Consider the following 13,123-nt stretch of genomic DNA (forward strand, 5'->3'; position numbering starts at 1 on the left):
GTGAACCAAATTGAACTGGGGAATAATTGATTTTTCATTATTCTCAATTGAGTTCAATCAGAATTCTGAAGTGAGAAGAGGAGCATTCGAATCATGACGACTACGGATGCTGAACAATAATATTCCGTTGAGAAAAGTGATCCATTTCTTCAAGTTCGCTTACTGTTTGAAACACTTTTCAATAAGTTTTAAACTATTTTATCTAAACAAACACCTGATGCCAATCCCCAGGGAATCGTGAGCTTTGTTTTAATCGGCCACAATTGCTGCTGCTAATGTTGTTCCAACTGCAATTATTCAATGATTTTGAATGTTAAAAGTTTTCGTTAAAAATAAGTCGAGATCTAAGATTGAAAATTTTTTGAGCGATTCACGCAGAATAACAGAATATATTATAGATTATTATGTGTCAACACAGTTGAAAGGTCATCGTGGAATTCGTCATGTATACAATTAACAAGATTTGTATTATGAAAGTCCGTCATTATAGCAAAAATATCAATTATAGGCCACGGATATCCGTGACTACAAGCCGTTGATATCCATGGATACCAACTACGGATATCCGTGACTGCAAGCTGTCGGATATCTGCGGACACCAGCCACGGACATCCGTGACTACAAGCCGTTGGTATCCATGGATACCAGCCACGGATATCCGTGACTGCAAGCTATCGGATATCTGCGGACACCAGCCACGGACATCCGTGACTACAAGCCGTTGATATCCATGGACACCAGCCACGGACATCCGTGACTACAAGCCGTTGATATCCATGGATACCAGCCACGGATATCCGTGACTGCAAGCCGTCGGATATCTGCGGACACCAGCCACGGATATCCGTGACTACAAGCCGTTGATATCCATGGATACCAGCCACGGATATCCGTAACCAAAAATATCAATCCCGAGCCACGGATATTCGTAGCTTACTGTTACGAATATTCAAATCGAAAAAACTACTGCACATAACTACAAGCAATGTATTTTTGGTGCTCAAATTCAAATGTAAACTGAAATATGTTATGTAATGTAAAAGTGTAATCATTAATGACCTTTATATAAGCTGAAGACTCACATAAGTACTATAATCAGAAGAAAATCAAAATATTTTAGTCCATGTCAATAGTTTTTCTATGTTATTTATCTGCATTTAATTTTACTTTTCCTTATCGACGATAATTTTGATTTTGTTTTGACTTCCCAGATTGGTCTTTAAATCAAATTGATTTTTATTTTAACTCTGTAACAACATTTCCAACTTCTAATTGATTTTAATAATGTTTTTTTCGATCATTATCACATATAAACAATTGAGAAATGGTACGTTGATAATTTTTTGAAGCTAAATCCATCAGGTAAAACTAAAGCCATTATTTTTGGCAGTGCACAGCATGTGAACAGCTCTGCCTGTATTAATGTTCCAAAGATCACAATTAATGAAGTTAATATAAACTATGTTAAATTATTTAAATATCTTGGAGTTTTAACCCTTAAGGCTACATGGGGTGACTAGTCACCCCAGGTTTAAAAAAAGTAGAATTAGAAGTCTTAAACCTTTCAAATAAATTGGTCAAAAAACTTTCAAAAAAAAGCAGTTACCCCATGTGGCCGTTATGTGGCCTGGGTGAGGTGTGGCCGTTAAGGGTTAATTGACAATACGTTATCTTGGCATGAGCAGATCACTTCGGCAGGTATACAACTCAGCCATAAGCGACCCTACCAAAAATAAAACTCTACCCAATTGAAGTCAGCCGAATCATACCTACCTAGAAAATTCCCACTCCAATAAAAAAATCTACTATCTCAAAATCTCTACCAATGAAAATATCTACCATGATATAATTACTACCAGAAGAAAACACCACCAAGTTGCATTCATGGATAATACTCTACCGTTGGAAATCTCTACCTTTAACTTTAGAATGTATATTTTACAGACAATAAATTTATTTCTAATCGATTGGGAATTATTTGAGAAGATTGAGGAATATGACTCTATTATTTAGGACTAATTAATTAATGAGCAATTAGCATTTGGGATTTTTAAACTAAAAAAATGCATAACTTTCTTCTCATATAGTTTACTATTAGCTAATGAAAAAGCCGTGTTAATTATATTTTCTGAAATGCGCACTAAACGCTCAAACAATATAAAATAATTACCCATTAATTAAGTAGTGCTGAATTATAAAACTATAATCCTAAATCGTCCCAAATGATTCCCAATTAATTGAAAATAAATTTATTGTCTGTAAAATATACATTCTAAAGTTGATGATAGGAATTTCAAGCGGTTAGAGTTTATTCATAAATGCAACTTGGTAGTGTCTTTTTTCTGGTAGTGATTATATCATGATAGATGTTTTCATTGGTAGAGATTTTGAGATAGTAGATTTTTTTATTGGAGTGGGAATTTTCTAGGTAGGTATGATTCGGCTGACTTCAATTGGGTAGAGTTTTATTTTTGGTAGGGTCGCTTATGGCTGAGTCGTATACCTGCCGATCACTTCTGCTAACAATCAAGCTATGAGTAGTAGGGTGGGCCAAAAAAAAGAACTAATTTTTATTTCTTTAGTTACTGTGAAAATATCGTTAAAGATGGTGAAAAAAAATTCTGGTACAGTTTGAGCTCTTAATATTAAGAGGTGACGCTTCGTGGTTTTTGATTTACCATTTAACTAACATAGAAAAAAAAATTTTTTTTAGTTTGAAATTTTTTACCTCGGCAATGGCTCATTGTACGAATAATCCCAGAATAAAATTTTGTAGATGATTACCACTCTATAAAAAAAAAGTTTCTTATCAGTTTTTGATAAATTTATCTGTTCAAAAATGAAGAGATCTCGAAATTTATTCTAACTTGACATCGAGCTCCAATAACTTTTGAACAGATAAATTTATCAAAAAATGATAAGAGACTTTTTTTGTAGAGCGTTAAATCATCTACAAAATTTTATGCTGGGCTTTTTCGTATAATGAGCCATTGTCGAGGTAAAAAATTTTAAACTAAAAAAAATTTTTTTTTTCTATGTTAGTTAAATGGGAAATCTAAAATTACGAAGCACCACCTCTTAATATTAATATTAAGAACTCAAACTTGATCAGATTTTTTTTTTTTTCATCAACTTTAACGATATTTTCACGATAACTAGAGAAAAAAAAATTAGTTTTTTTTTTTTTGGCCCACCCTAATGAGCAATCTTGCTCGCCTATAAGTTGATAGTAAAACTCTAAATACTATAATACGTAAAAAGAGCGGTATTAAAATTGGACCCAATTGAACATCGCGCGGTGTTAAAATGAAATAGCATCATCGTGAGCAGTATAATTTAGCAATGTTAAAATACCGGTGTTTAATCGATGTAAAAAAAAATCCACGCATAGAAATTAGAAAATAAAATGAATTCCATATAAAATATAAATTTTAATGAATATTATCTGGAGGAAATTTCAATTTTACTGGGTAATTATTTAAATAATTATTTAAATTATACGTAATTTATTTAAAAATTACACAATTTTACGTCCATCATTCAAATCACCGACAATTTTATTATTAATAAAAAAAACTGTCTAAGTGTATAGCGATCGAATATCCTGATTAAAAGAAACGATTTGTATTGTTAAATGCCCATTAGACGGATGATTCAAAAGAATTCAAAGTATAAAAACATTAAAAAGTATTTAAAATTTTTTTTTCAAATCGTTTCTTTTAATAAGGGTAAGTAAAGAGATTCACAAAATAAAATATTTTCAACACTGAAAAAATATCACTAATTAAATAACAAAAAATTAAAAACGATAATTATACGCAAAAAAAATTTTTTTTTTTTCGAACTTTGGAGGCTCGTAACTTTTTTTGTATTGTAGTTACGAGTATGACTATTTTATACATTTTTGTAGCAAATTTGATTTTTGATAAGAATCTAAAAGTCTTGATTGAAAAAAAATATTTATATTATTTATAAATAAATTAAGCTTTAAAAATTATAAAAAAAATTTTTTTTTTCTTTTTTTTTTAATTACAGATTTCTAAATATGGCAGATATTTTTAGTGTTGGAGAAGAGTTCCCCAATTGTGAGCAATTTTTGTTAAAAATTGATACGTATATGGAACAAACAAAATTTATATTAAGCAAAAGAGATTCACACAAAATGGGACAATTTTGTGAGAAAAGAGGTATCACGAATAATTTTCCGGATTTTACGTTTTACGATTTACATTTTGTATGTCCGAAGAGTGGGAAATTCGTAACGAAGGGAAAAGGAAAACGGAAAGCCCAGTAAGTATTATTTTCATTGATACATTTTTCCTTACTTTCTCAAACTGCTTCATGTTCTTAAACTTAGCCAATGGTTTTCTTAATTCGTGATTAATTGATGTTATCTTATAACCACTTATTTTTTGGATACTTTTTTCTTTCTACTGAACTAAGTTCTGAGAAAATAATACTTAAAAATAAATTTTGACATGTTTCTATTTAGTGTATACATATATGCATATACTTGTTTTCAGGTCGCAAAAAACTAACTGCCCCGTAGTATTAATTGGGCGTTTCGATTTAAACAAGAAACTTTTTATTGTAAGAACCTGGATACCCCACCACAACCACGGACCAGACAGTGAGAATTTGGATGATGACAAATTGGGTGCTGATGACAAGCTGGTTGCTGTTGACAAATTAGATAGTAGTGATTCATCTGACTCGTCTCATTTTGCAAAACCCATTGATAGTGGGATACAAAAAACCAAAGGACGTCCTAAAGATAAAAAAAGACCACCAATAGGGCCACGTTGTAGTAAATCTATTCAGACATCAAAAAATTCTCGCACAGAAAACACCACATCAGCTTTAATGCTTCAGTCTACAACTGCTGGTCCATCTAATATTGTACCCAATACATATGCTATTCCTGCTTCTGAAATTTTTTTGATTACTGACTCTACACCAGTTGATATTATATTCACTCCAGCTGATGAGACTGAATTTCCTACTGCTTCTGGTCCTCCTATTTTACACAATAACAACAATATTCCGATTCCCCAAAGTCATTCAATTACTAATACCACTCCAGCTAGCGAGACTGAATTTCCTACTGCTTCTGCTCCTTCCATTTCAAACAGTAACAATAATATTCCGATTCCCCAAAGTCATTCAATTACTAATACCACTCCAGATAGCGAGACTGAATTTCCTACTGCTTCTGCTCCTTCCATTTCAAACAGTAACAATAATATTCCGATTCCCCAAAGTCATTCAATTACTAATACCACTCCAGATAGCGAGACTGAATTTCCTACTGCTTCTGGTCCTCCTATTTTACACAATAACAACAATATTCCGATTCCCCAAAGTCATTCAATTACTAATACCACTCCAGCTAGCGAGACTGAATTTCCTACTGCTTCTGCTCCTTCCATTTCAAACAGTAACAATAATATTCCGATTCCCCAAAGTCATTCAATTACTAATACCTCTCCAGCTAGCGAGACTGAATTTCCTACTGCTTCTGCTCCTTCCATTTCAAACAGTAACAATAATATTCCGATTCCCCAAAGTCATTCAATTACTAATACCTCTCCAGATAGCGAGACTGAATTTCCTACTGCTTCTGGTCCTCCTATTTTACACAATAACAACAATATTCCGATTCCCCAAAGTCATTCAATTACTAATACCACTCCAGCTAGCGAGACTGAATTTCCTACTGCTTCTGCTCCTTCCATTTCAAACAGTAACAATAATATTCCGATTCCCCAAAGTCATTCAATTACTAATACCACTCCAGCTAGCGAGACTGAATTTCCTACTGCTTCTGGTCCTCCTATTTTACACAATAACAACAATATTCCGATTCCCCAAAGTCATTCAATTTCTAATATTACTCCAGCTAGCGAGACTGAATTTTCTACTGCTTCTGGTCCTCCTATTTTACACAGTAACAACGATATTCCTATTCCCCAAAGTCATTCAGTCACTATTACCACTTCAGCTGGTGAGACTGAGTCTCCTACTGCTTCTGCTTATTCCATTTCACACAGTAACAATGATATTTCTACTCCCGCCGCTCCGAACTCACAAATATCTGATGAAAATAAAAAACTTGAACAATTATTAAAGCATTTGATATCACCAGAAATAGTTGAGTCCGTAATAAATGGAAATAGGAAAATAAGAAAAAGTGATCTGATTGATCAAATCAAAAATGTTTCTGATGCGGTGCCTTATCAAATTGAGAAATTCAATGATGTACAAAAGTACTTCCAACGTACGGCTTTCCAGGCTTTGCTTAATGCAATAAAAATCAAAGAAAAGAATAGATCATGGACTTGTCACAAGTGTTTTAGAAGAATTGATGAAGATAATGAGAACAGTATCGAATGTGACAAGTGCTGGTATTGGTACCATTTTAAATGTGTAAAAATACGTCGCAAACCTTCGAAGTCTCGTGAATGGGTTTGTCCATCTTGTACGCAAACGGGATGATGAAATTGCATTTTTAAAATGCAATATTTGATAACTTACAGCATATTAAAGTATATTTTAATAAACAGAATATTTTGATAAACTTTTTAAATTTTTTATCATGTATTTTCTAATACACATTCAATCCATCCCTTTTCCTTTTATCAATTTATGTTAAATATATTTTCTATTGACTAATTAATTTGTGGGATAAAAATTTATTCTAGTATATTAAGTGTTCAAATAATATTTAAGATAAAATTTAGTTACATGAAAATTTTAAAGTTCGAATAAATTTCATAAAATTTAAATGCACTATCGAATATAATAATTTTATAGTTTTGTAAATTTGCGTGATATTTTGTAAAATTTACGTTGCATGTTGATATTAAAACAGAAAATTTATATCACACTTCATTTAAATTTTATCAAAAGTTTTCTTAATATACTTTATATTAATTAAATGATAGTCGTCGGTGTAAATTTATTTAAACTAATTATCAATTACAATGAGTGTAAATAAAGCAGACTTCAGACAAATTTAAAATTATAAATAAATTAAGTAGTTCATTATCAAATTAATATTTATAAAAAAAGTACTTATTAATTTCAAAATTTTTAAAATGCGCATTTTTTTAAAGTTTATTTGTTTTATTAATTATTTATTCTATGAATAATTTTTAATTTATCTTATGTCTGCTTCATTCACTCATTCTATTATGATCCTGAAGTTAACAAATAATTCAAAAGTTTCGGATTTTTTTTTTCAACAACTCAATTACAAAAAAATAAAATATAAAAATATACACATGTAGCAAATTTAAAAAACTACAGGCGCGATTTTTCGAAGTATTTTTTTTGTTATAATTTATAGTTTTAAAAAAATTTTTAAATATTATTAGATGTCGGCTAACTTCATCGTCTAGATTCTCTGTAAATCACTACTCCCATTCCATTGTTTGTCTTCCAGTTTTATGATTGGTTTAAAACTGTAACATAATAATAATAATAATAGCCTCGGCCATCCATTGTCTCCGAGAATTACACATGAAGTTAAGATTGTTGCTGTTATAGTGTTAAAAAGGGAATGACATTTAATTTATTTGATTATTTCATGAGAAGTATAAAATATAAATCTATACATACATGTACATATGTGTATATGTTATATTCTATTGTTTTTGTAAATAGTTCCTGTAGCAAAATTGGATTTTCTTAAATTTAATTATGGCATTTAATCAATCTTTCGAGTTCAAAGTAGGAATGACATTTGACTCTTGGGTAGAATTTGAGGATAAAAAAAAAAAATATGAAGCTAGTAGTGGTGAAACTTTTACCACTTTTAGAAGTGAAAAACTATATTGTTGTGATTTTGAAAAGTGCATCAAAGATGAAGACCAAATTAACGAACTCGTTACAAAATTGAAGTATAAGTTTGTTACTTTAAAGTGTAAATACGGCAAGGCAACAAAAAAGCCTAAACAGAACAAAGAACGAGTCACTAGGTAACCCTGATTAAACAACTGAATTCGATCGAATTAAACAGAATTAAATTTTTAATTCTATTTAATTCAGATAAATTCTGTTAATTCAGTACTTAACTTAAAAATTAATTCTGTCTAATTCGGCAGGAAAATCAGAATTTGTCCAAATTAAAACGAATTTAAATAATTCTATTCGGGTTAATTCTGATTAATTCGAAAATAATTCTCCAATTTCTGGTTCTGAATCCGAATTAAACTGAATGAAATCGAATTTGAAATTTTTAAATCGGTTCTATTCTGTTTAATTCAAATTCAAATTTTCAATTCAGTTGAATTCTGTTTTACAGAATTCGACAGAATTAAAATTTTGAATTCAGTTGTTTAATCAGGGAAAATAATAAATAAAATATATATAAGTGAATGTGACATTATATTTAATGGTTTGTTTTATATAATTTCCAGTACTTTTAACCATGGATGCCGAGCTTCTATGACACTGAAAAGAGTTCTAACTCACGAAGCCAATTATAAATTAATCATTTCAGAAATTAATTTTAACCACGAAAATCACCCATTGCACTATAAGGTAAATTTCGTATAAATGTATAGAAAATAATATTATTAAGCTCTGTGGACTCGAAAGCAGAAAGTTTTGAGACTGGTCCAGAAATCAACCGTTTTCTAGATATTTTTTTTAAACTAAAGTCAACCTAGATCTTATATTGTTTTAAAATACTTATTTGAATTTATAATAATATTTTTAGGAGCTGCGCTACGTATTACCTGAACAACGGCGATTACCACCTGAATTAAAACATCAAGTTGGAGAATACATTAAATTAGGATGTAGCAACAAAAAAATTAGACATGAAATATCACAAAAATATAACATCTACCTTCTATCTAAAGATATTTCAAATATTGCTCAAGCTTTAAAACCACCTAATGGTAATGATTTAAAAACATTGGATGCACTTTTGAAGAAAGAATATGGTAAATATTTCTATGATTAGCTATACGTGATTAAAAGAAACGATTCGAAACGATTTGTAATGTTAAATGCTCATAAGAAGAGTGATTCAAAAGCATTAAAAAAGATTTAAAATTTTGTTTTTTTAATTGTTTCCAATCATTTTTTTTTTTTTTTAATAAGATTACTACATACCGTTTAACTACATTTATTGAGTAAAACTTAATAAATACTAATAATATAATAATCATACTTCTTTCATTATTCTTTTAATATCTATATCATAATTTAAAATAAAATGACAGTAATAGATCGTGTTTGTTTTCTATAATATACTTTCTGACAAGGGATAAAACAAGACGATTTTAAACCAGGGTAAAGTTTGCTCCCCGAATCATAAGCGAGGGCTGACCTTGGCCTCAATCTGAAAACAGATTTCATCCTGTATCACCTATAATATTTTTCATGATTATTAGCACTAGGATTCAAGTTTTGGTATTAGCAGTCAGTCGAAAATAAGTTAATTTAAGACCAATGGTGTGATCGACAATTTTCATACGTTTACGCAAGTGTAAATTGTGATTTACAATTCATTGTTAGGTAGTTGCAGTAAATACTACTCACTGCTTACACTTTTTAACTTCCCGCTTAAATAATCGATGATTTTCAAAAATTTCGGGAAGTTACTGTTTTTACCCCGATTTTCGAAAATCGAGTTTTCATCAGATGTCGACGTTTTGAGGTCATAGGAAGCTATTCTGACTATTTTCAGAATGATGTCCGAGTGTCTGTATGTATGTACGTGTGTGAATGGTCTATAACTTTTTAACTAATCAATCGATTTGGATGTTTAAGGCAGCAATCAAAAGAGCTTGTTGGCCATCAACTTTCCTGAAAATTTCAGATCATTTGATCAAGTAGACACGAAAATATTGGCGAATTACGAGAAAAACAAATTTTTTTTTAAAATTTTTTATTGATTTCTCAGAAACGAATTGAACGATCGATGCCAAAATAAAACGCGTCGAATGCTGCCTTAACCATCTCAATCGGTTAATTTGTTCGAGAGATATCGTTGGAGAAAGAAATGGAAAAAAGCGGTTTTTTTCAAATATCTTCAAGACGGCTGAATCGATCGCTTTCAAATTCTAATCAGCTCTAGAATTCAATAAAACGCGCCTTTTGCCACCTCAAACGTCAAAATCGGTTAATTAGTTCAAATGATATCAGCGTTGAAAAGTTAAAAAAATAACATTTTATGTTATTTTTTCCAGATAAATCAAAATGTACTGTACTAAAATGTGTCTAAAACCTTACAAACTTTTCCTCTTTATGATCTGTTTCGGTCATCATATAATGCCATTAAACTTGTTCTTTAGTTTAAACTATATTATCAACGAAAAAATCGAAAAACACAGTTTTTAATAATTTTCTTGGATATTTTATATATTATTGCTCTGACCTAAGCCAAAACTCATTTAAATCGTGATTTCGTTCATTGACATTGATTTCTGCCTCAATACATTTAGTTTATTGAACATAATCGGAAATTAAAGTTTAAAAACCGCTTGTTCATTAATGATTTTCGATTTTTAAACTTTTTAACTTTAGCATAAAGCGTAACTTGTTAGAGTTTGGAAAGCTCATAAAAAAACAATCGCATGCAATAAGATTTTCAAGCTTGAAGAGCTCGAAAATATAGTCACATTAATATTTTCGAGCTCCTTGAGCTCGAAAACAGCGGGAATTTTTGGGGCTGGCCCACAGGGCCAACCGACGCCCGGATTTTTTTTATAAAACTTAATCACAAAGTCAGAATTGTCACATAAATTAAATGAGTGATTTGAAATTTATTACTAATAAACGAATGACAGGTATCAGAGCTAAAATCATAGCAAAACTAGCTATCGGCAAACAGAAACATTATTTGTTTCTGTCCGCTGACTGAAGGCATTAACAATTTACGCATTTGATAATATTTGTTCGCGGCATCGAACTGAAATTCGCTTGTTTCGATCGGCTATATAGATATAGAAACTCAAAGTTTCGAAGCTGTTATCATGAAAAGTACAATTACAAATATTACAGTATTCATGTACAATTTCTACCAATTGCTTTACAGTTATTTTATTATTTCAGGATGTACTACAAGAATCAATGTAGATGATAAAAAAAATTTCAAAGCACTTTTCTTTACCAACGCAACCATGCAAACATCAATGAGCAATTGGCCAGAAATGCTATTCATTGATGGTACTTATAAATTGTTTAATTTAGGATTTACCCTGTATTTAATAATGGTTCAAACTGGCAGTGGAAGAGGTGAAATTGTCGGAGCAGCAATACTTAAAATTGAAACAGCTGATAATATAAAATGGGTCGCCAAAAATTTCCGTGAATTGAATGAAGAAGCTTGTAAAAAAACAACTTGCATAATGACAGATAAAGATCTGACTGAAAGGAATGCTTTCGCGGAAATTTTTCCTGATGCTCGATTCTTATTATGTCTTTTCCATACTTTGAAGACTTTCGATAGACAACTTAAATTAATGAAACTTAACAAGGAAGAAAGAGTGTTGAGTTTTAGATTACTCAGAAACTTAGCCTACAGTAAATCGAAAAAAAATTACGATAATTTATACCAAGAATTAGTTTCAAAAACACCAAAAAGCGTTGTAAATTATTTTAATACTAACTGGCATAGCATTCGTGATGAATGGACGAAGTTTTCAATGGCAGTATTTAATTATGGAAACGATACAAATAATATTGTTGAAAGTACAAATAAACAAATTAAAACTATTTGTAACTATCATAGTACCCTCTGTGAGTTTGCTACTAACTTCTTTAAATTATTAAATACCAGCAAGCAAGAAACTAATTTATTGACGGCTATAGACGGCTTAAAACGATTGAATATCGAGCATGAGCTCGGTTCTTTCGTTAATGAATATGCTGAATTTTTAACCAAAGTAGCCTTCAGCAAACTTGCAGATGAGTTAAAAAAATATAATAGTATAATCATAACTGAAAGTTGTAATGCAACAAAAATGTGTAGTATGATTATCAATGGCTACCGATTTACGGCTTCTACAACAGATTGTACTTGCCACTTTCGTGTAAGCTTGAAATTACCATGTGTTCATATTTTGAGTGTACGGAAACACTTTCAGTTAAATCTTTTTTGTTCTCAATTATGCGATCCCAAATGGTCGAAGGCTGTAAATTTGAAAAATGTAGGTTCCACTTTTCGTGAAAACTTAGAAGACGATTTAGATATATCCTTAATTACCAATCCGTTTATTGCCATATCAGAAACTAAAGGAGTCTCCGAATCAGATAAGACACATCATGAATTATTGAATAAGGATTCTAGTGTTGCAGAATATAATACTACAAAATCTGAAAATGAAAAACGGAGAATTTTACTTGGTCTCTTTGATAAAATAATGGAAACCGCTCTACAAGTATCAGATCCTGAATTCCATCAATTGTGTCAAAACTTGGAAACGTTAAATTTGACTAGCCAAAAAAAAAAACAAATCGATAATACAAACGATAATGTTGACTTGTCGAATATCGCATTACCACCAGTTGTGAGATTGAGAGGAAGACCCAAAGCTGCGATGAAAACAACAACAGGGTATTTTCCTCGCAAAATGTAAATGTAAATATAGTACATAACGTAGCAAAGTAAGTCAGAAATTAAGAAAAATAAAAATATTAAATAAGATTATAAAAAAATTATTAAGATTAATAAAAATATAAATGCTGGAAACATTACGAAGAATAATTTCTAATTTATTTCTAATTTTTTTGTGTACATATGTGGTCATCAATGTCTCGTACTCTAAACGTAGCACTGCTATACTTTCGTGTACCAGGCATTTCAGACCACACCTGTACTTATATAGTGTATAATAAAGATTATAATTTATGTTGTTGACAGTTCCTTATGTAGACATTTGCAGTTATTTGAATTTAAAATTGTAGTTGTGGAAATAAATCATTATACGTTAGTAGAAACGGATAAAATTTATAATAATAAAAAAATTGCAGTAAAGACATCTATTGATTACTTTCCAAAGCTTTGTTCTCATTCATATATCCACAAGAAGTGAGAATTTTCATACTAAACATACAGTATTATTAAAAAATAAACTCATGAAAATACACCATAAATACTTATTTATAT

The sequence above is a fragment of the Microplitis demolitor genome, chromosome 5 (assembly GCF_026212275.2).
Source record: "Microplitis demolitor isolate Queensland-Clemson2020A chromosome 5, iyMicDemo2.1a, whole genome shotgun sequence".
In the NCBI taxonomy this organism is placed as follows: Eukaryota; Metazoa; Arthropoda; class Insecta; order Hymenoptera; family Braconidae; genus Microplitis; species Microplitis demolitor.